The sequence below is a fragment of the Vicugna pacos genome, chromosome 17, assembly GCF_048564905.1.
Source record: "Vicugna pacos chromosome 17, VicPac4, whole genome shotgun sequence".
Taxonomy (NCBI): Eukaryota; Metazoa; Chordata; class Mammalia; order Artiodactyla; family Camelidae; genus Vicugna; species Vicugna pacos.
In genome coordinates, this window is record NC_133003.1 from 35,818,892 (window position 1) to 35,845,386 (window position 26,495).

The 26,495-nt window shown below is 38.5% G+C and overlaps 1 protein-coding gene and 1 long non-coding RNA gene across 3 annotated transcripts in view; both read right to left on the minus strand.

The window, feature by feature from the left end:
- SUCLG2 (succinate-CoA ligase GDP-forming subunit beta) overlaps positions 1–26,495 on the minus strand; it is a 243,919-nt gene that overhangs the window by 60,635 nt on the left and 156,789 nt on the right. The gene's annotated exons all lie outside the window — the stretch shown is intronic.
- Positions 11,059–25,537, minus strand: LOC140686595 (uncharacterized). The gene is made up of 3 exons (XR_012060429.1): positions 25,458–25,537; positions 12,273–12,362; positions 11,059–11,382 (listed from the first exon to the last, which is right to left on the minus strand). It is a non-coding gene; the product is annotated as an uncharacterized lncRNA (long non-coding RNA).

Sequence of the window (26,495 nt, forward strand, 5' to 3'; positions counted from 1 at the left end):
TTAAATCTTGAATATATTCTTTGAAGAGGAAATGGCATCAATATCAACAATATAAAGTTGTATTAATTACCCTACATTGAAGATAACAAGAAATGCAAAGGATATAGTATTTTTATTAAATTCTAGCTAAATACATCTTGTTAGGGACTCTGAGCCAAAGCACAGTGCTTTATGGCACCAAGAGACCTTCTTGTGATTTTCAAGAACTGAAGAGAATGAGTGAATAAACTTCCTCACTTTTTCCAATACTGCACTGTGAAAAATTTCAAGCATACAGGGAAGGTGAAAAAAACCTTAACAGAGAACACCCATGTACCCATCATCTAGAGACCACCAATACAGCATTTGCTCTATTTCCTTTATCACATATCTCAACTTCTTTCCATCCATGCAGGAGTCATGGCATAAAATGCTTTTATTTAACCACCTAGAGAGAGTTTCACAAGAATCACAAGAGATGCCAGTTCACAATTTTGGAAACACAGTTCTAAAAGATAACATGATCATTTCATAACTCCTTTGCTCACAGGGATGGCTTCTTAATGCATCTGGCCCATCCTCAGCTTTCTGCCTTATCTCTAACTAGTCCCTAACAGACAAGTACGTAATTTGTCTGAAAAAACTATTTACAATCTCCCTTACTTACAGCACTGAGCCTAAGCCTTCTGTATGACATACTGAAGGCCATTCCTGGCCTGATCCTCATTCACCCTTTGACCTTAGGGTAGGAAACTCCAGCAGCTAGTGTTATTGAAGGCTAACTATAGGATAGGTTCTGTCCTAGGAATTTCACTTGCTTATTTCACATTCCCTCAAAGAGCTCTCAGAGGAACGTCTTCCTATTACTCTCAACTTATAGTGCGCAAACGGTAGCAGAGATAAATTTGACCCACATCTGCCTGATTCTACGTCCTATAATTGAACCATTCTACTCACTGTCTCATCTTTACAGCAGCCTTCTCTTACCTCATGTATGTTTCTTCTAACACCATTCATGATTCCATGCTTTTTAAACTGTGGTTTCGGCTACTTGAATGCATTCCCCACATTTCCTTTAACCAATCTTACTTGTTCATTTAGATACGATTCAAATGTCACCTCCTCAGTGACAGGTGCTCAAATATTTAATAAGTGAGAGTTTAACAAACGGATCAATATTTGCAAGGTCAAGATTTCCACTGGATACACTAAGTGAAATACTAAGTCTTTACTTGTCTAAGCTAGTCTTTGGACAACCAAGATGAAACTATTTCTAACATCCAGCTACTAGAAAGGAAAGATAAAACAAAAATCCAGTAGATTCTAAACAATCTACAGGAGAGTATCTCCAACAATGGTAAATTAGGTATTAGTGACTTCATATTATACTTCCCTAGAAGGCATCACCCTTCCGGTATCCTTGAGTTCTTCAGCTCTTGACGTAAACATCAACACAAGCGTATTCTATTAAAATGACTATTCTAATAGATATAAATTTTCATCCTCTTCCTTAGACTTCTTATTTCTGGGGAAAATTATTTGAAGGGGAGCAGAATAGACCTCCTCAAAATGTGACACTCTGGCATGTGGTTAGTTTTGAGCTAAAGGCAGTTAAGACCCAGTAAATTGGAGAAAAATTTTACTTCTCCCCTAACTACCTTAAAGAATTTAGACAGGAGACCTGGCCCAGAAAGAAAGCTATTAACACAGGTAAACTGTTTATATGAAAGACCTATCTTTATGGCAGAACAAACATTTAAGCACCAAACATCTGCTCCTCTTATCTTCCTGTGAACTACACTTTTTCCCTTTGAAGTCCCAGGCCCCATCTTATTCCTTAGCTCAGAATGGCATGTAAGTCTCAAATGCTTGGCTTACGTGTTTTTCTTGTATTTTATGGGGATCTCCTACATATGAAATTAGTTTTTTCCTGTTAAACTGTTTTTTGTTAGTTTATTTATTAGACCAGCCAAAGAACCTAGCAAGGAAGAAGGGAAAATATTCCTGCCCCTACAGTATCATGGAGTTAATTTAAAATGATGGTTAAATCTCTCAGAATGTCTGATTTAAGACTGCTTTCTTAAAAATCACAGAATCATACAGCCTTAAATTCTGAAAGGGCTTTTAATGATAATATAGTCTGTGGTGGGCTGGTAAACTGGCCCCGGGTTGGGGCATAAACCCCAGTTTCCACGGTGTAAATAATCCAACCATGGCCAATTTCAAGTTATCAGTAGTTTAACAACCTGCTCACAAAATTCTAAATACTTAACACTACTGGTATATGCCAACCCTGATAATGAAAGGATGAGGATTCTGAAAATGATGAGGATAACCACATGAACTGTTCAAGTCATAGAAAAAAATAACAGTATGTGATGTAGAAGCTAGTTTAACTGAATTTTGGTCTAGCCTAGTTATCCTCAATTATTTAGAATCACCTGAGAACTTGGAAAGATACTTTACCCAGACTCACTCTAGAGCAGTCAGAAAAGAATTTCTGGAAACTCCTCTCCACCATAAAGGAAAACAAACCAAAAAACCTTCCCAGGTGCTTTTGAGACAACCAAGTTCAAGAACCCCATAATTCTTTTTCCCCCATTCACGATGCCTATAAGAGATCCTCATTCTTTTATATTAACATAGGGAATGAACAAAATACACACAGCACAAATTATCAAAATATTTAAAAATTTTATGAGTTGCAAGTATGTATGGCCATATATTCTATTGGAATAGTCTCTAAAATTTGGCTCTGCTTTTAAAAAGATGAGACTGATTTGTAATTATCACAATGATTTTATCTAAATGAGTGCTTCTGTATTGTTTAACAGGCTGGAAATGTTCTCTTAACAAATTAAAAATACTCTGCCTTCTATTAGTTTTTTTGACTCTTTCTTATATAGAGAAAAGTGGTAGCTTTCAGTAAGTCTCTAAATTATCACAAGTTCCTTATCAAGTTTACAAAATTAATTCCACATCTGCTTTAGCTTGCCTGCCCTCCCTCTTTCTTCTTCTTTTCTTCTCTTCTCTCCTTCCATTCGAATATCTAATTTTTTTAATTTTTTTAACTTAAAAAAAAACGCTATTATGTTGGGTTTCTCTTTTTTTAATGGAGATACTGGTGACTGAACCCAGGATTTTGTGCATGCTAAGCAGGAGCTTTACCACTAAGCCATACCCTACCCCCCAAAATATTTATTGAGTGTCTACCAAGTAGAAGCTACTAAATCCAACCCTCCTGTGTCTCAGAGACAACTTCTAATAAATTCATCTAATTGTCATTCAGCTAAAATTGTATTCAGGTCTACATTTTAAATTATAGTTCAACTAGTAGCTTTGTTTACATGTCATGAGTACTGTTTTAATTTTGCAGATCTGGTGGATACGTGAGAGTCTTCTAGCATAATCAGTTGTATTTGCAACTGCATGATCTAATGTGTTCTAAAGGGAATCTCTAGTATTATTTCCTTTTCAAAGGGAGTCACAGATTAAGGTCTACAGTAGGCTTTCCTACTCCCTTTCCTTTAAGTTTCTTAAATGAACTATAATCCGAAAATCCTTCATTTATTTCTTCTGTATTGCCTTTCTTTCTCAGCATATTTCTCTTTCTTCACCTTGGAGCTGATCAGCAAGGACTGCAACACTGAGTTTCAAATGCTATGATGCTTGGGTTATGTGAACATTTTCTTCAAAGGAATAATGCAAAGAAAATGTGTAGAGTGACAGCAGTTATTTTGCCTGACTAAAAATTAGAAAGAAGGAAAAATCTCTTTCAATACAGCTATTTTCAGGTAGTGGGAAACTGTTGATATTCCTTAATGGAGTATCCCTATCAGCCACGTGGCTCATAAGAAGGCTCTGCCTCTTGAAAAGTTCTTCACTGGTCACATGCAAATGGTTTACAAATGGGACTATCCAGTTCAAACACAACTCTAACTGCAAATACTGGAAATATATCTAAATACATACAGAATGTCATCAGGTACTTGTGTAAACCCCCAAGGCTGTCACTGTCACATTTTTATGTTCAAACACTTTAAACATATTCATTACTGCCTAATGTTCTTACACAAAACTTATCAAGAAAATTCAGTGCTACCGGGCTGACTGCCAGCAGCCTTAGATCACTATACATTGCTTAAAAAAATTCTTAGGTGTAAGCAGATGCAAATTTTAATTTTAATTCCCAAGATTTTATAAGAATTTGGCTTAGAATTAAATAAAAGTAGCAAAAGAAACATACTAAATTATGAGCTCTTGAACTAAAGGGACAATATCTTACTCATTTATATATTTCTAGCACTTGGAACACTACTTGGCATAAAAGCAGATGTTAAATAAATGATAATCAAATACAAGCTTTGGAACTGGAGAGCAGCATGAGCAACAGACCATGGTTATACTGGTATTTACTAAGCAACGCTTTTCCGCTTTTTGAATGATCAAAAAACCTTAAATACACAGAAAAATACAGAAAGACTGAAATAATTGTGTAGAATACCCACATACCCTCTACCCATTTTATTTCTGTCTCCATATTATTTTGTTTATGTTGAACAATTTCAGAGAAACTTAACTTATATGATGACACTTTGCTTGATCCCACTTTGGGATGCACTTCCTAGTGCATCCCAAAGGACATTCTACCACACAATCACATTATAATAACTTCTACTACATTCTACTACACAATCACAGTATAATAACGTCTAAGAAAACAAACAATAAGGACATTCTACTACACAATCACAGTATAATAACTTCTAAGAAAACAAACAATAACTCCCTATTATTATGTACTATGCAGTCCAAAATGAAATTTCCCCAATTATCCCAAGAATGTCTTATAGTCACACATACTCAAATCAGGATCCACCAAAGTTCACACACTGTATGTGGTTCTTAGGGTCTATGTTCAGTCTTTAAGATTTATGTATTCCAAATTTTCTATTTCTTTGTATCTTATTCCTCTGACTTACATCAAGTATTTTTAAATCTACAACTTGAATCTGAGCTCTGTGGATTAACGTAAAAAGGACACTGTGGAGACCTCTGGCTCATCCCTAGTATCCTTTCTGTAAGTAGAGGTCATGTGGTCCATCCTCCTGCAGGTTAGGCCTTATTTTGCAGCTGACATACATTTGGGATCTGGGGCATAAACTACTATGAGCATCTTTCATGACTGCCTAGCCAACTCATTTTAAAAGCCCTGACTAAAAGGGGAGCCTATTTTCCACAATCAAGATTGGAGGAAAATAGGAGATTTTTAGTTTCTTCCTGCTCCTAAAAATGGAATGTTTTAAAGTCATACATATTGGAAGTGTAATATACTTTTGGTGTAGAGAATATGAAGAAATTAATTTTCCAACTTAAACAACTTCTGTTTTATAATTCTCAATGTGAAAGTAATCACTCTAATCAAAATACACTATACTGTGTTCCAGGTATAGGGTGAAGGAAAACACTGATGACATTGATATCTCATTAGGAAATGTGGCAGAGAAAATGGAAAAATGAGAACTGAAAATTTTCAAATATGGGCACCAAAACTGGTGAATCTTTCCACTTATGTCCTCCTACCTAGTGTTCCAATCCCAGTGAGAACATCATAATGTTCTAAGTCCTCACCATGCCACTCACATCCTGCCTTAGGGATATTTGGAATATGGGACACTGTTTTACCCAGTGTTTTTACCCACTTTAAATTTAAGATATTATTACCACTATTGTTATTTTTAGGTATACCACTAAACCATTAAACCACTGGAAGTAATAAGACCTCCATCAGTGATCATTCACTGCCAAGATATTAACTGGTGTAAGGCAGAGGTACTGAAGTATCAAGCATTAGTTCTTCCTTAGTTGCCAACAGAATGTCAACAGAATGTCAATTCTATGATATTTTTCAGCCACCCTTTCAACTTGGAATCTTGAGACTAATTTCTGGGCAGTGAGATGTAAACCAAACTATGGGGTAGGACTTCAGATATCCAGTCTGGTCATTGTGTCAGTGGATGATTATCTTAAATGAAACTACGAAGGACTCATTGCCCTTACTAGCAATCAAAATAATAACTCAATAAAAAAAAGTTTTAAAAAAATAATTAATTAGGTGGAAAATATATGACCCATTACATGCAAGGGTCATATTACAGGCAGGTCTTATAGAGGGAATAACAGAGAAACCACAGGAAAATAGGTTCTTCTGTGAAGGAAATCAATGCTCCTCAAGTGTCAACTAAACAAGATGTTTGTGTACTCAGTCCCAGTATAAATCCTCATTCAAAGGCTTTCTGGAACACTGGATTGAATATAGATAGCAGGGAAGGTATAACTGATAATAGGAACAGAGTTGCATTGTCCAAGCAATGTGGAAACACAGGAAAAAACACATTCAACTCAACAAGAGTATGATATTTTCAGCCTTCATTAGAAACAAAAGGAGGTGAAATCAATGTAAGCCAGACAGGAAAGAATCAAAATCAAAAAGGAAGGAAAATTTAACTTCAAGCTTTTCAACATTTAAAACATATTAGGAAAAATGGACCATGTTATCTCTTCCTCTCTCTCACTCAGTTAAACTTGAAAGTTTCTTGAAGACTTCCAGCTGTGAATATTTAAAAGCAAATTCACATATTTGCTACAGAGGAAAAAGCATTTAGGGGGAAAATATTAAAATGATACATCTAGGATAATACACACCAAAAATTAATGCTGACACAAATGACTCCAGTTTATCAGTTTATTTTCCTTTCTTCTCTACACCCTTATGTATTTTTTGAAATTTTAAAATTATGAATGAATAAAATTAATAATTATAAAAAGAGCTTTTGTATAATAGACAGCATTCAAGCAGTCATACAATAATGTTATATGACCATTAGATAGACAGTTCATCAAATCCAAACATTTCCCAAATATCCTCCACAAAATACTCTAGTAACTTACTCTTAATGAAATGAACCTAAAGATACCCATTTTTAGATGCCGCTAATAGAAGAGGCCAGGGCTTCTACTAAATAGACAGTTGTAGACTGGAGCCTTGCTCCTCCAAGTACAGTTCTCTACATTAGCAGCAGGAAAAATCAACTGGAAACTGGTGAAGAATCACACTGCAGGAAAAGAGGAATTCTTCATTTCTTGTTGTTCCTAAAAATGTTATAGTCTAAACTGATATCTACTGGAACTGTAAAACATTTTTTGATGGGGAAAATATGCAGAAATTAACTTTCTAATGTGAAACAATTTCAGTTTTATAATTCTCAATGTCACACTGATTAGAAATGCACACTCTCTGGCCAAACCCCAGACCTGCTTGAATTAGAGAATCAGGGAACTTAATGGAAAAATACCAAATTAGGGAATTTATTCTATGCCTTACTGAAAACAGTATGTTTCCATCTATAGTTTTATAGTGGATATTCCAGGAGAACTATGGATAGTGATGTGATAGATTTAAACTAAGAGATAAAAGACATAAAATTATTTAAACTCTCAAAACTTCTATCAAGAGCTGTTTTCCATCCATGCCTACTTATGACAAGAACACTAAACAATAAAAACAACTCTCAGTACTACCACTACATCACAAGTGAGCAGCTCACATTTATTGTGCCTTTGGCATGCACCAGGCACAGAGGTGGGTGCCTGTCACGGTCTGCTGAGTTGGTTTTGCACATCGAACCATGTCAACACTTATGATCTACTGCAGTCCCCTCCTCTTGAATGTTGGTTGAGTCTGTGATCTGCTTTATCTACTAGAATGTGGCAGAAAAGATACGACACCAGTTCTAGTCCTATGTCTTGAGATGGCCTGGCAGTCTCTGCTCTTGTCTCCTTGGATGTCTTGAGGTGCCATGTAGTAAGTCTGATTACTCTGCTGGAAAGGCCAGAAGAAGGGACCACATGGAGAGACCACGTGAAGAAGTAAAGACCCTCAAACAGAAAGATGAGCAAAGAGCCCAATGGCCCTAGCATCACAGCTGAGCCCAGCCACCAGCCAATCTGCCAGCTGAATGCAGCCAAGAAGAGTGAACACCAGGAAGAGTAGGAGAAATGCCCACCTGATCCCAAACCAGATCGCTGAATTATGAGAAAATAAAATGGTTACTGTTTAAAGCCACTACATTTTGGCATCATTTTGCTACGCAGCAATAATAACCAAAACAGTGCTTTATAGACATTTGTCTCATTTCAGACTCACAACAACCCTAAAAAATTAAGTGCTACCAATATCCTCTTTCTGTTGAAGGATTTATTTAACTTGAATAAGGGCACACATCAGTAAGTGCAGGAGCTAAGGCTAGGGCTTTGTGAATAAGCACAATTCTGTACATTATGCAACGTCCAATAGCTTAGTTTCTGATCTGAGGACAGAGTATTTCTTCTTACTGGCCTATGTCTATTCACCTATAAAGAAAAGCAAGTGAACCCATTGGGTGTCTAAGATCCTTTTCAGCTCTGCAATTCTGCAACTCTGTTTAAAGTAGTAATCCTGGATTTGTTGCTTATGTAGCATGGTCCTCATCACATCACATCTCATGCATTATTAGCACGTGTCCTCAGTGAGCAAAAGTCAAAAGGGTAAAAAGTACCCCAGGAACATCACATTCCAATTGACTCAGCAATCAGAATCACAGTAACAACCACATCAGGCTGGAAGGAGCAGTTCAGTGCATATTAAAACATCCTAAGCAGGCTGTCCTTCTAGAATGTCTTTAAACAACTCAGTCTGTCATATAGTCCTTTGAGTACTTCAATTAAAAAAGAAATGGCACATCTATGTATTACCATTCCTTTCTAGTTTGCTAATTTGTGATTAGGAAAGTCTTCCAACACGAAAAACACATGGTTAATCACCTTTGAGACTCAACACAACAAAGTAGCCTAGAAGGAGAAAGGGACATCTTTTTATGACTTAAACTGTTATGTGGTCAATCAAATCTAATCTATTCTAATTTATTCACATGGAAGGTCAATTATCCAAATGCTCTTAATTCAGAGGGCACCTGATCTTGGTGACCAGTGAACCATTCAAAGGGCAGCTGTGTTGTGTGTATATGTTTTAATCTATGAATGAGTTACCACACTTTTACAGTTTCCGCTTTTACTACTATTTAAACTAACATGGTCTGCTTGACAAAGTACATTTAAGTAGCAAGAAAAAACACTAAGTGTCCTTAGTTTTCTGGAACAAAAGAATATTCTCCATGGCCTTTCTCTAGTCGATGTATATGAAGAACCCACCAGATTCACACTACAACCATCTGTTTGAAGGAAAACACCACAACAGCTTTACAGAAATACTGGTACCACCTTTAGAAAAACCGTGTACTGAACAGCAGACCACACACACACCATGCGTTTCCACTGGCACTAAAGTAGTATCAAGCACCAGAAGAGCAACTGGACTGGGAGCCCATGTGCTGGTGGAATGCAGGCAGCACACCCCCTTCACAGGCCAACCAGTTCTTTCTTGAGAACTATTTCCTCTTCCAAATAAGCCTAGAACACAATCAAGGAACAACACACATCTGTCTTTTGCATTTCGTATAAAAGTTTTGGTTTACTGATTTGCTCAAAAGTCCAGTTTAAATGTGAGTCAACTTATTTATTTGCATTATATTGGAAAAGAAATTTACCTCGGAGAAACAAAAATATTGGAATTATTCCATGGTAAATGAGAGGAAGTATGCCAAAGCTCTCAGCAGCAAGACTGGATTAGTCAAGAATGAAGAAATACAGAGACTTAAACATACAAGTATGTGCTGTCTCATACAGAAGACCGGTGGTGGGTAGGCCAGGGCTAGTTTGACACTACCTAAAGTCAATCAGGGACTCAGATCCCTTTGATCTTTCTCCTTTACCACGTAAAGCTACCACACTAAGGTTATATCTTAGTCCAAGAGTGCTGCTGGAACTCCTGCCATTACAAAGGCATTCCAAGCAGCACGGAAGGACAGGGAAAAGGCAAAGGGCTTCTTTCCTAACTGCTTCAACTTCTTAAAGACAGCCGTGCCAGAAGTCCCACACTATACTTTGGGTTATATCTCAATGGCCAGAAAGTAGTCACATGATTCTACCTAGCTGAAAGGGAGACTGAAAAATATCACAAACTGAAATTCTGTTGAGATGTTGTTACTAAAGAAGAAATAATGAATTGATATTTAATATCCCAATAATCTGTCTTACAACAATTAATGTCTTGGGAGTAAATCATCCCTGATTGAGGTCTTATAACTTCTAGTGACAGAAGCATAAATGAAATTAAAAAGTGGTAATAATAAATTAAACCTGAAGAACTTCCATATAAAAGTTATAATTTGATTCATATAATCACATGATAGTAACAATAAAATAATAATTAACATTAATATCAGAAAGTACAAATTATTGAACACCATGTTCTTTGTCAAGCGATATAATAACCAACTTCATTTCAACTTTGCAAGGGTTCTGGTAACTCCATTTTACAGAGAAGACACTGACTTCAGAGTCAGGAAGTGACTTTTCTGAGGCTGCACATCTTTAGGGAGAGAGGCAGGACTACAGTACCCTCCTGAGCACAATGGTATTATTCATTACCCTGATCTGGTCATTAGTACTTCCATTTCACAGCTGAGGAAACTAAGGTTCAAATAACTGGAGTGCCTTAATTTAACCATAGTTATAATTTACCATAATTTTGAACCAGTGGTAGAATTTTGTTTGTAGAATATGACTTTTTTTAACCCACTGACTTTTAATGGGACCAGAGAAAGAGATAGGAAATCTGGCTTCTCATCTTGACTCTATATGTTAATAGTGATTCCCATTTGGTTGTAAAAAATAATACATGTCCACTGAGGAGGAAAAATTAAAACAATATAGAAAAGACAAAAGAAAAAAATCACTCCCCAACAGCACCACTCAAAGATAATATAACCAATGTGAACATTTTGATGAGCATTCTCTGGAGTTTTTCTGAGCAAGATTTACAGATGGGGAAGGGGAAGTGGAGAGACAGGTCTCTAAGCTAAGGGATCAGGCCTCAAGTCCACTCTGCCCAAGGCCCTGGTGTATTCAGTGACACAACACATTCACGACCCTCACCTTTCCTGTTAAAAGACATCCCGTACACATGCAAGACTAGAAATTCTGTAACAGAGAGACTGCCCTTTCTTTTAATGGGCATATAAGAAAATACCTTTTTATGTTTCTCTTTCAAGGACCAAGATGAAGAAAACTGAAATGTGACCATTAACAAATTACCCACGTTGTACCTGAGTTTAACACCCCAAACAAGACTCAAGGTTTTGAACATTCACAATGCACTGAAGCCAACTCATTTTCCATTTCCTTTTGCCAACTCCATAAATCTGCTTGAAATCTTAAGTGTAGATCATATATTTAAGTGATATTCTGTAAAGTAAAAACATAAAATGTAATCAGATTTCCATTCAACTATAATGGAAGAACAGAAAGGAAGATGGCATTCAGAGAAGGAAGGGGTTTGTGTATTCATTTCAATGTTTTTAATCATATACTACATATGAGACACTCAGAAGACAATGATAAACTAGACAAAAGGACTTTCCATGTAGTACAAAGTTTCTCAGTCTCGTTACTTGGGCCAGCTAATTCCTCATAGTGGGGACTGTCCTGTGCACTGCAGGATGTTTACTGGCATTCCTGGCCTCTTCCCCCTAGATGCCAGGAGCACAGCTACCCCAAGTTGTTGGTACAATGTCTCCAGATGTTGCTAAACATCCCCTGGGACAGGGTGACAGGGAGCAATGTAACCTCCAGCTGAGGTCCACTGATTAGGGAGATGCCCTCCAGTTCACAGTTTGGGGAAATTTGCAAGGCAGTAGTGATAACTGAGGCAGGCAAAGTTGAGCAGGAGAGGGAGAATTCTGGGATGATGGTACTTAGAACAGATGGTAGAGTCTACACTAGTAGTGAAAGGTAAGGTTGTCTGCCTGATGATATAAGCTTCTGAAATATCTGACAGTTTAGAATTTAATCTGCAGAAAATGGGGACTAGTTCTCATTTGGGAGCAATGACAAAAAGCAACTTCCTAAGATGTGAGCTTGAGGGTGCGTTGCTGTGGCTTCTGCTCTTTCATGGATTTTGTTAAAGACAATTGGGGGATGAAGTTATCACAACCTTTCTAAACTGTCTACTTCACAAAGTGGCTAAAGACCACTGACAACTTTCTGATTTATAAAACAGACACATGTTAACACAGAGAAAGTATTCTGCTCACTGTCTCACATACAGAGCACCCCCAGCATTGCAAATTCCTCACTTTTGGTCGCTGCTGCGTAATGATGGCTGATGTCAGCATTTCTCAGATCCGGCCCAAGAGATTCTGATGTCCAGGAAGTGTTAAAAATACCTGTACACACATACAGATGTGGACACAGAGAGCATTATTTTCTTCCCAAAATTTATGTTTGAAAAAGGAAAGCATTTGTGACAAAGGATGTAAACAGGAGAAATTTTTCTTTATCTCCATCTATTGTGTTATAAATGAATAAATTCCCTATATTTTCCTATAAAATAAGCAGAACACATAAATTAATTTTTTTCTTCTCAAAGCAATTAATTTGCCTACATCATGAGGCCACCCTCTTCCTCTTCTGTCTCATGCGTACACACTGGTGTCCCACTATACTTGAGACAGTGTAAGTCTGGAAAACAATGCCCTGATCATGTGACTGGCACTGTCTGGAAATGATCCTGGCTTTGGGACTCTGAGGTTATGCAAGGGCCAGGGACCATCTCTAAATGAGGAGATAGAAAGTGTCATGCCTACAAAAAGGTCAAGGAGAAAGCTGCCACGCCAGCTGTCTGCACACATCACTGCAAGGCAGACAACCAACAGAGAGCAAAATAATCTCAAGCAGGTATTAAAACAGCAGCAATGTTGGCAAAAGGCCAGAGAAACACATCTGCAAAAGCCCAGACAACTGGGTGTCCTTGTTTCAGAGTTGGAGGGCCATCCCATCCCACACATCTGAAGCAATCTTCCCCCGTGACACACTATGTTTTGTCTTCCTGAACATTTAACCTCCGGGTTTGGACAGCAGAGACCTGGCCTGGGCCCATTCCTTTAGAGAGTGCTCAAATCGTTAGTGAAAGTGACACTTTTCTAATTATTCTGTCAAGAATCAATCTTGGAAGTTCCTAGTTTCTCAGCACTCTGAATGACAGGGCAATCAGCGCTTTACTTAAAGCCTAAGCACCAACTTCTCCCTGCTGGTGAGAGCTCCCCAGGTGCAGGAAGACCAGAAAAATGCACAACTGAATGAAGGTGAGAAGTCTTCATGGGAGTGAAATTTTACAAACACGTGCACACACCCTCCAAGGGAATAATGCTTTTCTGGCTGGCAGCCCTTTAAATGGGGACATATCTTCCATTTCAAGAGGTACAGCTCCAGATCTCATGCATCATGGCTAGGATTTATTCTGCACTCACTGTGACTGCTGAAGACACAATCAAAACGCACAGAAAAAAACTCAAGTGTCAAAGCCCTTGTTAGCTCCAAGCAGGTCGGAGTGCCCAGGGATGGAGCAGGAGTCTAGACGGCCCCTATTCCAAAATAAAACACATATTTCCACCTTTCACACACACTGGGCCACAGGGCGGGGGCAGGGAGAAGTCAGCATTAGAACCATCACAATAGAAGAAATTATTCTTATTAATTAAATTTAGCCAAATACCACTCATTTGTTTGTCTCTAAAAGTTGCCTTCATATATTAACTAATGTTCTGCTTCAGTTTTGCCCTTGGGAGTGGTACCACATATAATTTGAGACCATATGCAGAAAGAGAAATGAGATAGGTGGATCAGCATCTCAGCTAGTTTGAATGTGATGGTAAAGGTCTATGAAAGAAAAAGTGAGGTTGCATCCACCACAGGGTGTCAAAAACCCAAGGGGCACAGAGTAGGGAAACAGGTTACGTGACGAGGATGAATCGGAAGTGGGGCTTGACAGAAAGACAGCCTGAAATAAATACATGATGGGAGCGGATGCAGGAAAGCAGGGCGCCTACAGCTCTTTCCCTAAATGTAAGTAGACTACCTACCATATTTTCAGAATCCTAAAGGCTAGGAGTAAAAGGATGTACTTCAAAGGCATAATTTTCCAAAAAGTTTCCAAAACTGTTCAAAAGATAGTTTTGGGTTGCCTAGACTAACATCAACTAGAGTCCTAACTTGTCTCTCTGCTCTCTCTCTCTCTCCCCTTTCCACAACGCATACCCCCAACTCTGTCTTAGATTTCATCATGCTGGTGCTTGACGATCTTGAGAGGTTTCTTATTTTATTTGTAATTAAATGTACAGTTCCCAATTTGGCCTACAAGTCCTTCCTAAACTGCAGTAGCCTAACTCTTACCTTTCACTCGGCTCTCCTCACTGGCTCTGCCCTTGAAATACCCTGAGTTCTCTTCTGCTGCCCAGCCTCTGCACTTATTCCCCCTGCTCTTCCCATCTGGCCCCAGATCAACACAGGTTCAGTTCTTGGTGTTGCTCAGGTCTCAGCTCACACATCCTCCCAGGAAGATGCCCTCTCTGGTCACTGCTGACTCGCTGGTGAGGCCATGAGAAAGCAGCTCGGATCTGCAACTACAAGGAGGAAGATCGGCTGCAATGGTGCCGAGGCCACGCTTTCCCTGGTCTGTTCCCAATGACCGGGCCTGGAGGGACACTAAGGGAGGCCCACTCCCAGAGGACAGGGGACCCCTCTGTCTGCTGACTTAAGGCTCCAGGACACTCCTAGTCCTCACTCTGCCTGCCGGCACTGGTACTCCCCTGCCCAACCCTCCTTCGCTCTCTGCCTCACTCAGGGGCAGACCTCAGGGCAGTCTGCCGGCCCTCCCTACCTCTCCTGGCCTCTTTCTCATTTTCTTTCAAATGCACTTTCCCAAATAAAGTCCTTATATATGAATCCTGTTTTAGTGGTATCTGACCAACATACTATCACCTCATCCTGTTTTATTGTCTTCTTGGCACTGACCACTAAAGAAAAGGATCTAAAATAGCACCCAGCAAGCTGCATTTCACCAAGCCCTCCAGGTAGTTCTGGGACATACTCAAGTTTGAGAAACACAGACTTAACAGTATACAGATAATTACAGTCAGTAAGAATCAAGACTCAACCTTATGAATTCCCAGTGCATTTCTCAGCAACCAGTGCTTGTAGTAACACACAGGATCCCAAGATTGTATTCCTGCTCAAGTACTCTGATTTAACAAAGCAATTTAAACTCTGGTCAGTGTTTCACATCTATTATTTAAAATATGGATTCAATAAATGGACACTAACTTACCAGGTAAGCCAAAGGAACTTTTAAGAACACTGAACTGAACGTGGCTGACTGCCTCCATGTAGTCTAACTGACTTTGTAGCTTTTAGGCAGTAAAAATGAACTTCTCAATTTATACCGCTCCCTTGTGAGGGAACTTTAATCTGATGTTCTGCTATTACTAACGTGGAAAAGCAGTAGCACTATCAAGATGGCATCTGGCAAGATGAAACGGCACTGAAGTTTGTCGCTATCGATTTCTACACGGCAAAACCTGTGCTTTGTTCTCCTGTTCTTCCTTTAAGATCAGACGCTACGATCTCCAGGAAGAAATGCTCAGATTCTGGTGAACAGTGATGGCTCAGTCACAGTGCAAGCAAGTTTGATACTGACAGAATGGACTGATCACAAACAGAAAACTTACAGATGGTCAAGTATGAAATATTACCTGGTGGAACTTCCAAGATAAAGGAATATAACATGCTTACAAAAGGGAGGCGGCAGAAAGTCTGCTTCCTAACATAAATCTTCAACTATCTTTTTCCAAGGGGAAGAGTAGATTAAATCTAGTCTATTATAACTTTAGATACAACTGAGGATTCTGAAAAGTAGGAATACTTACTTGGTTTTTAAGAATTGAGAAAGGGAACATTCTCAGTGATACGAATTCAGAGACGAGGACCTTTCTTACTAATTAATGACCTCTGGCCTTCAAAGCCATCTACAGAATTATAAAATGTTCTCCACAACTTTCTCATTCTCTTATACCTTGAGGTAAATGCTGTAAATACACTTAAATATGTAATTACCCTCAGAAATCTAAATTTTATTATACAAGCCAGAATCTCTTTAAACTTAACAAATCAACACAACAGCTCAGACATATTTTTCTAATCTCAAACAGTGAGGAATATGAAGTTTTTCAGTTTCTCATAATTTTCTTACCAAGTGCAAAGAGTTGGGTCAAAGTATGTACCTATCATTTCCACTTAAGCTCTTGAGAGAACAACTCTGACAAGTGAAGTGAGGAAAAAAGCAGCCCCACTGCCCTCTGACAACACAGTACAAAAACCAAATGGAAAAGCCTAGGATGACAGATTTTTCAAATCAAGGTTTAGTAAAAGGATGGTGTCTCTGGAAACTTAAACTTTAATTTTACCTTTAATTATACTTAACAGGTATAGGGTAGAATGTTCTTGAAAGAGAGTATTTGAAAACTCTAAAACGTTTACTTACTCAACAAAAACCTACTGCGTGATGACTACACCAGTGTAATGGGACAACCAAGAGTTACTGGGAACACACAATAATGAACAGTATGTGCAAAGGGCTTTGTACGTCTCATTATGTCATTTAATACCTATAACAATGCTATGGAACTGTTCCTGCTAATATGCCCATTTTACTGGCAGGATAAAAATGAATCTTAGAGGACTTAAGTCACTTGTTAAAGTCACAAAGCTAGGAGACATAGAGCTGGAATTCCAACTCAGGCTGACTTGTAAGTGGCCCAGGTTCTTAACCACCACACTGTCTTGCCTAACACTGAGCTAAGTACTGGGAAGGAAATAATGCTTGAATCTTCATTGAGGGAAACAGATGGGAGAGGAAATAACTACAATACAGTTGCTTAGCCAAGTGCTACATGAGAAGCAAATTTATGAAATATAAGCATGCTGGATGTTGACAAATTCTAAAAGATATAAGGGTGAGGCAGGTGGAGCATGGAGTTTAACCTAGGACAAGGCAAGAGATGCAGCTGGCTTGCATCTGTCTCCTGGACGAACCCTATATTTTCCAAGAATTTCTCCAGAGTTGCTACTCATTTATTTGCTTGGAAATATATTTTCAGGACCTCCTTTGTGCCAATGTAGTGTAAGACGTGGACCTTACCTTCATGAACAATAGCTGAGCAGGGGGAATTGGACAGTTTTCAAAGATACTGAAGCAGTATCTCCCATGACACATGCAATGTGATTCTGCCAATCTCACATTAAGAGATGGGATCTGTTTCTCCATCCTCCTTAGATCTTAATAGGATTTGTGATTTTGACTAACAAAATGCAATAGAAGTGACACAATGACAGTCCTGACCTGACAGCTTCCATTTCCTACGTCTTGGAAGCCAGTCATTACACATGATCATTCTGAGACCACCATGAAAGATCAAACCACATGGAGATGAGGTGGGATGTGGAGAGAGGCATCAGACATGTGAGGAAGCCATGTGAACCTTCAGATGGCTCCAGCTCCAGCCACCAGTGTGTGCAGCTTCATGACCCATTCCAAGCAAGACCACCTAGCTGAGTCCAGTGACATCACAGAACTAGGAGCTATAAGAATGAATTACTATTTAAAGCCACTACACTTGAGGTGAGAGGGTAATTTGTTAGGATACAGTGGATAATTTTAACAGAATCGAATGCCAAATTCCCTATATGATTACATAATTAAACAAGAAGCAGGGTATGATTTGAGAAGTCATAACCAACAACATACTGTTGCCTTCAACCTGGTCTGAGGGGTTCATGGAAAGCTCTCTGAATGATTACATTTAGGTTGAGACCTGAAGAGTGAGTAGAAGAAAGAAAAATATGAAAAGGAAAGGCTTTAGGGGCAGAAAGAGCAGGCCAGGCAAAGTTCTGAGGATGGAGATGCGTTCATACACTCCAGGAAGGAAGAAGAGGACAGTGATCAAATCAAACAGAATAGATAAATGGGCACCAGTTGGGCTGGAGAGCTGGCTGTGTTGGCTCACATGGAGCCTTGGGAGCCATGGTGGGTGCTAGAAACTGTATCCTGAGAGGGGATGGGAGCCAAGTAAGAGGAGGGATGGGTCTATGGTCCCTGTGGTTCTCAGGGAGGGTCTCCAGGAGAGTCAATGGGGAATCTGACTAGATAAGAGATCTTTGAGATTCAAGTGCAGGATGCCATGAAGTGAAACTCAGACCTTACTTAATGCTTCACATGTCCAGAAACATCTTGGCTTATTAAAAGAAAAAAATTGAGCATGATGTCCAGGGAATTAATTTTCTCAATTTAAACTTTACAACTCACAAAATGAGCTTAAGGGTAGAGTCCACACATAAATGTGACCTAATTCAGGGAGCAGAATATGGCTAAATTTAATAAACTAAAGAAAATAAAAAGAATGGCATGGTTTGAATAACAAACCTACATGAATTTTTCACATTTCATTTGGTTTTCTCAGGCCCAAGTGAACTAAAGATGTGGATGTGATGAGCTTCTTATGCTTTAGCTTCTGCCTCAGCTTTCTGCTTCTGTAGAGTCTGTAACTGCATTTTCTTATTTCATTTCCATGCTTTCCTCTAAAATGCCCAAGTGTTTTCAATGACTATCACTTACATGGGCAGCTGCCCACTGCCACACTTGCCCTACACACCATACTCACCCTACACACCAAACACACAAAAATGGAGAACTGCTTTCCAAGCACAGCTGTGGCAAATCTGAAATACTCCATTCTTTTGTCACAAGGAGACCTGCAAGCTGGGACGGCTTGTGCAAAAAGGGAGGTCAGCACTTTGCTCTATGACGCAAGAAATCACAGGAACTTAAAATACTGCAGTAAGAAAAACTTGAACAACATACAACGTGATGCTAAGTGTTGGGATCTGTGTGGTCTTCATCTGTTTGCTTTTGTGTACTTTCTAAAATAAGTAAGAATTGTTTGAGCAATAATTATGAAAAATCACAGAACCAGTATATTATTAGGATGGTATAAAAAAGATAGTTGGCCAGAACACCCACCGAAGTCTGAAGTCCTGCAGTCTGAAGTGGCCACACAAAGACAATGATGGAGATAATGTGGCAGCAAAGTAAGGCAAGGCAATGTGACCACTATTACTAGCTAAGGTGAGAGCCCCCAAATCTTATTAAGGCAGAATGATGGTGTTGAGGGCTTCTTTATCCAAGTTAAGTGAATGATGTTAGAATATCATAACTGCTCCCTCCTCTCCCATGCTCCACTCCAACTCTCTAAATCCAAGTTTCTTAACTTAACTACGCCACTGAAACCAGAAAACTTCACTCTTCTACAATTTCAGGAAAGGTAGCAGAGAGAAAGATAGAGGACATATGGTATTTACTCTATAAATGGCTACAACTGGCCTGATCTATATTGGTCCTGCCTTCTCTGAGGCTGGATACAAAAGGAAAAGGTTGGGGAGAAATGATAAGGAAGAGAAGCCTTAAGGGAGAACCTTGGCCTGTGTTATTCTCAGTCAGGACCTCTAAAAATGACCCCAATAAACCTGGGCTTTGCATCCTTTAATTGGATACTGTGACTCCATCCACAAGGACACTGGCCGACAAAATGTACTTTAGTGAAACAAATCAGATCTATGGCTTTCCGCCTCTGTATAGCAGTTGTGAAGAAAAAGTACTTGTAAGAAACTTGTTTCCCCAGAGGCCATAACGTGATTAAAGAAAACAGTAAACACAGAGACACACAGACCCACATAGATACTTACAAAATCATCCTAATGTTACCAATAGAAAAGTACACAAAAGACTTGTGTGTGTGTAGAGTGCCTGGTGGCCTTGGTTTAAAACATACAAAATAAGTGAAAAGGTAATTCAGTGTTACATTATTAATTAATAATATCAGTGAAAACAATAAGCCCGGTTTCATCTCAATTATCTACACTGTGCATCCATGAAAATCCATCAAGAGTCCAAAAAAAACATGGCAAATAAGCTCTTTTATTGGACTTTAATTTGTTGCAATTTTAATAAGTAATATTCATTTCCTCAATATATGGAAAGGTAAAGTCTAGAAAACTCTCATGTTCATATTCTATTACTATACATTAAGGATATTTTTAAAAAGGATAATGTTTCCTTCCTTACTGGATGCAAAGTTTGTAGCAATTCACAAGTATCATTATTTATTATTCGATCCAAAATCTGAAGACCACATATTTGTTACAAGATATGCTAGATTTTATGTCATTTTTGTATTTTATCACAGATTCTGTTTATTGGGTTGCCTTACAATGAAACGCCCTTGATGATAATAATTAGTTTTTACCTAACTGTCACTATTAGAGTAAGATTTATTTCCTCCAATTATATACAGACCTTCTAAAGACATCTGTTAAGATCTAAGCAACTATTTGATAATCGTTTTTTATTTAACACTTGGGATCATTTAGCAAAATACTTTGTTCAGGGAACAATGAAAGCCAACCAAGCTCAATTAACTAACTAGTTGCCAGAGTACAACAAAGGAAGGACAATATATAAAATTATTTCATATTTAGGTGCAGAGTTAAAAAAAGAAACATTTAATATAGTCTCTTGACCCCAAAGAGGAAAAAAATACACTATGATTCCAATTCCATGCAAAAACTAATACCACAATAATACAAAGATGATCACATTATGGTGGCAACAAAAAATAAGAAGTCAGCTAAATGTCTTAACAATACGAAAAAGACCAAAACTAAGAGTGTATTCAATGAATAGAACACAACATGAGCCCTAAAAACCTTGTTTCAGAAAAAACATTTAATGATGTGGTAAAATTATTTCAGTATATTGTTAGGCAGAAAAAATAGTATTATCCCAATTTAATTTAAAATATATGTGTATTTATACAGAAAGAAAAAGAAAACAATGGAAGCAGACAGGCCAAATTTAAATAACAGTTATCTCTGAGCTAAGGAATCATGAGTGATTTATGTCCTACTGTGTGCTTTTCTGCATTCCAAATACTCCATACTGACCACAGATTAAATTACGGAACAATTATTTAGGAAATGAAGTAAATTTCACAGACATTTAATTCTCAAGTTTTCTTTTTAAAGAATTAGTGATGTGGAAATTAACTTATATCTCCAAAAAGAATGAGTATTAAAAATATGTTTTAGACACTGTTAAAAAAAAATGTTTTCTGCACCAAGCTCCTAGGTGGTCATTAAGAATCTTAACTAACTGCAAAATGCAAGGATTGTAAGAACAGACATTGAACACTTTATTTGGGGGTGAGTTTTATTTGAGTTTTGACCTGTCTTTATTTTTAAAAGATTTTGTTTGGGAAGGACATACGGCTGTTTTCTACAGATAATTTCTGAGTATCAGCATGATCAGTCTGGAACACTTCAAAGCTTGCTAAGCACAGCAATAAAGTTGTGAATGGTGTTTAATTGAAACCATTTGCTTCAAGTGAATGGAACAAGAGCTCATACCGACAATTGTCTCTTGACTTCTTAGGCCTGCAGTGCTCTTCTGAAAAGGGTGTCCTTAATGACAGAAAACAGCAGAAAGCCCTCAGCATCTTCTTGTGGTCATGATGTTTCAAGACTTTGCAGCTCACAGAAATTATGAGACTCAGAAAGTGCTGACATGCTAACATTTTCTAGAACTTACATTTCCTATACATCGAAGAGAGGAATGTTGCTGTGTTGAAATGCCTCAAAATAACACCCGCAAAGACAGCTTATTTGCTACGTTCTTGCTGGTCTCCTTCTATGGATTTCCGTGGATATACTAAGTAGCTGACAGAGATGAGACAAGACTTCATTTGCTGGGTGACTATAAAGGTTTTGGCCTCCTTTCAGAAAAACATGCCAAATCTTCCTATATTTGCTCAAATTTAACTCGCCTTATGATATTGCTTTCTTTCACATTTAGAAGGTCTCACTCAATTCTAAAATACTGTTGGATACAAAGTTTTAAAATAGATCTTTAAAGAAGCTTCTCTTAAAATCAAAGTTAAACACATGCTTTACTGGCTTAATGTTGGCATCCTTTAATTTATCTTTACTGTTCATCTGTTTGTTTTGCTGCCCCCATATGAACATCCAGGTCATTCCCAATTTTCCAAGGCTTATATCTGGTCCTTACCCACTCCAGAGATTTCTCCCTCAGGAAAGCCCCACCCCAGGCTGAGGAAGGGTTAGAGACATGGGTGTGTAGGTTGGGACTTCATCTCTTTTGACCTACTGATTCAGTGGTCCCCACAACCCACACTTGACAAGCCTCTGCCTTCTCCATCCTGAGAACTGCTCACTCATGACAACAACAGGGTATGCACGTCCAGTCTAAATGCCATTTCCTTTCCTGGTTGAAAAAGATGAAAGCAGGAAAAGGAGAAAGCATGTCTGCCACCAAGCAGTGAATACAAACACAAGTGCTGAAGTCTTAAGAGTCAAGCCACTTGCATTAGTGCTACGTTAAGTAAATGGGATGCATAACCAACAAAATGTCATTAAGGATAGTACCCTGAGCTCCCAAGTCACAGGCTGGCAAACAGTCCCTGACAGGGTATGAGCAGTCAGTTAAAGTCTACTTCATGTTAGCAAAATGTAAAGAATAAAAATGATATAAAGCCTAGCTAACATAAGACATTCAGAGCTCACCAATGAAAATGTTCTCTCACATGTACAAAAACTGAGTTACGTTTCATCATTTTAACAGTGGCAAGAGAAACTTTGAGTTTCTCCTCCATGTAACAGAAGCTGTGGGTGTGAAAGTTCTGATTAGTGAATCTGTCCCCCAAAAGAAGAATTCAAGAGGATGGCCACCAGGGAGCAGTGAGAACCAACAATTTCGAGGTCCTGGAACTTGCCAGCTCACTGTCATTTATCCTATTATAAGTCTGCGGTGAAAAGACAGGCCTGTAGTCCAAACACTTTACATTAAATGATTTACTGAGTATGAAACAAAAGTTCCATCACCAACCATGATATACTGTGCACATGCATTGCCTCCATCTAACCTATCATAAGTGACTATTTTTTCCTTTGAAAGTTTACATAGCTATGAACCTGAAACACTGTCCAGAAGGATAACTTCACCGATTATGGCACAGAAAAGCTCTCTTAGAACACAGAACTCAAATATATATTTCCTCTCTCTCAGTGCAAAGCTCATTTTGTCTATCTACTTTATTTTGGTGGGATTCAACTTCTGTGTAACTAAACTTACAAACACAATTTTAACCGTTAATGTTTTATATGTTGATTCTGAGAGATCAAGAGCCAGGTCCACATTCATGCAAGATAAGGACAAGGTTGGCCTCATAACATTCTCCTAGCAAAGTAGCCATCAGGTTAGACCAGTCACCAAGCCTAATGACTTCAGGTGGTTAGGAGCCGGTATTTGTGGAAACCTTAGCAATGGAAACTAAGAGAGAGAAAACTGAAACTCATGGATATTTTTATCAGACGGATACAAATAATTCCATACTCAGCAAAACCAGGGTAGTTGGTTCTAGCTGTGGATTCTGGTCTTATGGAAAAGCCAAGAGTGCTTTCTTGTGATTAACTCGAAGAGATCTCTAAAACCAGAGTAACTGCTTATAATGTTCCCTGAAAAAGTGACCTGATTCCTGAATCTACAAATGAACAGAAAGCTTCTTGTACCTACTGGGCACACATTTCCAGAGCAGTGCCTTCTGCATCCTTCTTTCTCAAACTGGCTGCACCGTGGACTCATCAGAACTTAAAAATTCCTGAAGCCTTGGTACCCCTCCCGTTCTAAGAGATTCTGATTGAACTGGTCTAGAGAATGGCCTGGGCACACGAAGTGTTAAAAGCTCCCCAGGGGCTTCTAATGTGCAGGCAAGTATGAGAATCCAGGTCCTTCTATACTCCCTCTTTGGCCATTTTTTTTCTTTTTCTCTGAAAGCAAAGTCTAGATCGTATTCATCTCTTTACCCTCTGTTGTCTCTGATGCCTCTTCCCAGGATTCCTCACAATCACAGCCTGTAATTAGAAAGCTGGTAAGACACTTGATCAAAGTCTGTTTGGCCCATGACACTAAGCTCTGTACACGCAGGATGCACATCCCCACTCCTAACACTGCAGCACAAATATGGTGTACAATCAGCAACTATTTGGTTGAAAAAAATAATTAATCGTACCAAAGTGAAAGAATAAAATAAATACTAATAACAGCAGTTAACAATTACATAGTCTGGTTCTCCAAAAAGAAATCTGGATCCACAGTTGGTTGAATTCATGTGTATGAAACTCATGGATGCAAACCCCAACTGTATTCATCGTACTATGAGATTTTATGTAAGAGACTTGAACATCTATGGATTTTGATATCTGCAGGGCCTCCTGGAACCAATCCCCTACAGACACCAAGGGACAACTGTATAGGTATTAACTATGTGCCAGAAACTAGCTTTAAGGGTTTTACAAATATTAACTCACTTACTTATCACCACAAACCTAAGACAGGTACAAAATCATATCCATTTGACACATGAGGAAACTGAGGTACAGATTAAGTTGCCCAGGGTCACACTCTGGTGACAGAGCCAGAATTCAAACCCAGACAGCCAGGCTCTAGAGTCCCTTTTCTTACCAACTAGTTTACACAGTGCCTGGCCAGTGGCAGAGGCTGTCCAACTGCCCCTATTACATAAATGACCAACACAACAACCACCACTTTGAGGACAGCCACCATTGCCACTGCTTTTATGGAATGACCACCAAGTGCCAGGCACTGAGCTAATCACTCCATGTGCTATTTCATCTAGTACGGCAAATTATTAACTCCACTTCACAGATTAAACGTCAAGCACAGAAAGATGAATCAGTTTGCCCAAGGTCACCCAGCTGGGAACTGGCAGAGCTGGATCTCAGCTGAGCTCTGTCGGCCAATGAAGTATAAACTCTTAACTACTACATAATAACCCTTCTAGTTTGAGAGTTGTGTGTGTGTGTGTGTGTGTGTATATATATATATATATATATTTTTTTTTAGACTAATACGCATGACAAGAATACTTTGAAGCAACTTTTTGGCCCCTCATTTCTACTGCTCTCCTCATTGCTTCCCTAGCATATTATTTTGTCTCAACTCATACATTAGTCACAACACACACATTCATTTAATTTAAATGAATTCACCTATACAGGCATGGGTATGGGATAAGTGAGTGAGAAAGAGTTGAAATTAATGAGTAGTATCTAGTGGGTAACCGCACTGCTTTTCATTCAAAGGACACAAGTCCCTAGGGAGGTGGGAAGGACTTAGATCCCACTGCTCATTCCCCAATGCTCACTGGATTGGCATCTCACCACACTACTGGGACTCTGGTGCTTAAAAAGATTAAGATGTACAGTAACTTAAAAGGATTTTCAACGCTAATTTTGGTTATACATATTTTTTGCCTTATGAACTGTCTTTAGAGCCTTACCTTCATGTGGACTGTGACTCCACTGTATAGTGGATGCAGTAAACTAGAGATGCAGAAGAACTACAAGGAGCGATGAAAACTAGCTCATGTCCTGTTTCTTGTCTAGTCCACTCTCTAAGGGAGATAAGAAGATTCAATAACAGGATAACAACTTCAGACAAGGAAGAAACAGCAACGACGTCTCAGCTTGACACTAAAGACAACAATTAAAAGAAAAGCAGGCAAATCTCAATTCCCCAATAGTGGTTGACATAAAGATGAGTTGTCTAATAGTGAGAGAGTTACATGCTGATTCTCTGACCACAGAGTTTCTATAAAAGGAGTCTGCACAAAGAGCCATCAAGATAAAGAAATGCTAAATTGCATTTTTTATAAAACAGTGATTTTTCATTCCCCATATATACCAAAGGAAAACTCAGTAAAGACCTTCTTTATGTCACGTATCATTATGAGTCAACTTTCTTGACCAAACATAAAAGTTGATTCAATATCTTCATCTTGAAACACTCTATTATCACATTTGTCAAACACTAAAAGATCGGACCACTTCCCTTTTGCCCAAATAGCACAAGGAACCCAGATAACAAATGAAGGTCGTACTTTGTAACAAGAATAGACAGGAGACTGAACCACAGCAAAACACTTACAAATCGAGAGAGGGGAAGAAAAGTACCAAGAGAGATTAAATGCAAGGAGAACAATAATAGGAAGGAAATCTCTTGTGAAAAGAAGCAGCTGATGGTAACTTAATCGGGAAAAAAATGAATTAGATCTACTTCAATGACTGAGCTTAAGATGAAGTAATTTCATAAAGTTTGTAGAAAGTCACTTGAAAATTACTCAACTTGTTGCTATATTCTACTTTTAGGGAGAAAAGAAGTAAAATTCTCCACGAGGGAGCTGATCTTCAGAAAAATGCATTTACAAACCCAGCTGATGAATTTTGCCTATTAACTAGGAGATTATCCTTAATTCTCATTTGGATAAAAAAGTCACTTGAGAACTGATAAAGTCCCTCTGAGTTTCATGAAGAGATTT